We start from the raw sequence: 3,124 nt of genomic DNA, 5'->3' as shown, positions 1-3,124 counted from the left end.
ATGAACGCATAATCATAATTTACATTTTCCCCAATCAAGAATCCTAACTTTGATCGCCGGTCTCAATAAGAGCATTTGTTGACTGCGTGTGTGTGTGCTGTGAATGCGTCATACTTTCACGCAATTGTGGACACAGAATTATTCCATGTTACATATTCGTGTTCATCGGCTAAGATTTTTGATTTGACGACCCCTCGTCTTAACGAGGAGAGACAGCGACTGTCGGAGCGCATCATGTTAATATGTTGTGATACAGCACCGAACCCGGTCACCATGGGACTCCGCGGGCCTCTCAGAGTACATCTGGCACCACCAGCTAGTTATGACAACACACATGCACCTGCACAGCTCACGGAGGGGAGAAGAGAGGGAGGGGGGAGGGGGGGAGGGTGGGAGGATTTCAGGAGGTAGGAGGATGGGAGTGATAGCAGTGGTGCTTTGGTCTGCCATGCAGGGAGACTGAGGAAGCTGCATAAAGGCAAAACTGTGCTTGTAATAATATAATACCATCAAAGCAACCAAAAGGCAGGAACGTAAAACAGAAAAAGGAGAAAAGCCATACATACAGTAGTTTAAAAAACTTAAGCCATGCAAAAAATATGTACAGTACTATACTTCACAGAAAAACCAATAACAGAACAATATCATCAGAGCTCACTTTTATATTAAAACAAAGAAAGAAAGAAAATAACGGTAAGCTGAAATTGAACTGATATATTGCTGCAAAAATGTGTCGTAGAGGGAAATAAAAAAGGAAAACAAAAAAAAACAGAACAGCGAGAAGCTTTTGCTTGAATGTGAAGACCTTGTTGCTGTCAGCCGAGCGATGCTAAGCTAACACACCTCTGATCCCGGGCAGAGTGATGCTAACGCCTAGCACCGCGGCTAACGGCAACAAGGCCAGCAACACCAGGGGTGATGCTGCTGTTAGCATGCTGTAGTCTCTGCCACCATTGTGTTCGTCTGATTCTCACTATTACAGGTGTGTCCTACCCTCCAGCTGCCCTCGCCCACCCGGGGACAAACACCCAGCATTCTGTCAAACACTCAAAATACTCCACCTGAGGTGCGCTTGGTTTCGATTGCTTGGTAGAGACTTTCAAGACTCAAGGCTTAAAAAACGCACTACTGCCGGTGAACTAGGCTACTGAGATGTTCCTGATGGGTTATAGTATGAATGTCTGTCTTTAAATGTGTGCCGGTTACAGGGCTCTCAAGTCTCACGCATTGGGGCGTGAGACACACGCATTTCAACCCGTTCACACGCTCACACGCCACACCTTGTCTCACGCCCGATGCGTGAGACTTGAGAGCCCTGCATATATGAATGTTAGACATCCTCAGTGTTTATTTTGTTTGTTTATGTTGTTGTCCTTACCCGTCTGTGTTTACCGAAAAATAAGCTTATTTTGTTGACTAAGTACACGTATTTAACTATCGTAAAACTGCTCGAAAAAATAACGAGTGGGTAGTTCAAAACCTTAACTTGTGTCTGGTGACAAAAAAAACGAAATCAGATTTATTTTTATTTTTTTGCAAAAACACAACTTTGAAGCCTTTGCACTTTGCGCCCGTTTCGCAGTTCGATGACGTCATGTCACATATTCCATCATGTTCTCTCTCTGTTTTCTCTGAGTCCGCGCCCAGGGCGTGCCCTAAACCGGTGTAGTTTAGTGCGTGTTTAAATAAATGTACTTTGACTAGCGATGCTGCTGATGACACAAACAGCTTCAGTTGGTTACGGATTACAAACTGCTAAATGCTAACTCAAGCGCACCTCAGATACCTTCAGGTGTTTGGATCCAGGTTCGGCTGCCCTAACGGTCTCCGCCTAACCCCCAAACACCCCCCCCCCCCCTAGCCCCATACCCTCCATACACCAGCAGATGTCCAAGACGATTGGATAGGCGTAATCGATTATGGCTCAGCAGATAAAGACGGTAGACCAACCATCTGATAAGCTAAATTGGAAGTTCCCCCGTATTGATTACACCGATCCAGTCCTCTCTCTCCATCCACTCTCCACAAGGTCATAGGTCGTATGGGGCTAGGGGCTGATTAGGGATTGGTCGATAAGATAGAGAGAGAGGAGAGAGAGAGAGAAAGACCCCTGGGATAATACACTCCAGGACTACATTACCCAGGAGGCCCCCCTCTGCCACACACTGCCACGCCCCAGAGAGAATCCTCACTAAAATTCACCTCGTAGAACTACGATTCCCAGAACACACATACGATGTATATGTACATACCGTACATACTGTACATACACATAGCAGTGGCTATTGGACTGGTACATCAAATAATGCGACTTTAATACGTTTTCTGCTCCGTTTTCGATATAATAATAAGAGGAATTCTATGAGATTCCCACGTCTGTGGGTGACCGCGCCTTTACACGGACGGACCTCTCAGCTGCACGGGTGGGTCGTCTTATGAGATACAGGCGCACGCGTGAGTGTCTTATGATGCACACGTGAGTGTCTTATGATGCACACGTGAGTGTCTTATGATGCGCATACGAGGGGCCAGCGGTCACCCCCGATCATCCTTATTGATTATCAATATCTCCTCATCTCCCCGCGTTATATCCCAAGGACACATCCCATTTCCTGTAATGGGGTTCCTAATGGGTCGTGTCCCAGCTCTATTAGAGGGAGGGGACATTGATCACCCCGGCTGGCGGTGTCGTTGGTGGCAGCGTTGTCTCTGGTGTCTCTATGCGGGGCGGTTTATACCACGTTGACCTTGAGACTTGTGTTGTTGTCAACGCCAGCGGGAAAGAAAGGGGGCCGTCAGTGTGTGTGTGCGTGTGTGTGTGTGTCAGTATGTGTGTGTGTGTGTGTGGCAATGTGTCAGTGTGTGTGTGTGTGTCAATGTGTGTGTGTGTGTGTGTCGATGTGCGTATGTGTGTGTGTGTGTGTCTGGCAATGTGTCTGTGTGTGTCAATGTGTCAGTGTGTGTGTGTGGGTGTGTGTGTGTGTGTGTGTATGTGTGTGTGTGTGTGTGTGTACGCGTGTGTGTGTGTGTGTGTGTGTATGTCTGTGTGCGTCAATGTGTCAGTGTGTGTGTCAATGTGTCAGTGTGTGTGTGTGTGTGTGTGTGTGTGTGTAGAGAGGTAGAC

The 3,124-nt window shown here is 47.1% G+C and overlaps 1 protein-coding gene across 1 annotated transcript in view; it reads right to left on the bottom strand.

The window, feature by feature from the left end:
• The window catches only part of sema6a (sema domain, transmembrane domain (TM), and cytoplasmic domain, (semaphorin) 6A), a gene marked incomplete at both ends in the record, with an annotated part of 56,183 nt that overhangs the window by 10,872 nt on the left and 42,187 nt on the right, over positions 1-3,124 (bottom strand).

This window comes from Nansenia antarctica (genome assembly GCF_963989245.1).
Source record: "Nansenia antarctica genome assembly, chromosome: 5".
NCBI lineage: Eukaryota > Metazoa > Chordata > Actinopteri > Argentiniformes > Microstomatidae > Nansenia > Nansenia antarctica.
The sequence above is the reverse complement of the archived record's forward strand: the minus strand, read 5'-3'. Positions and strand labels throughout refer to the sequence as shown.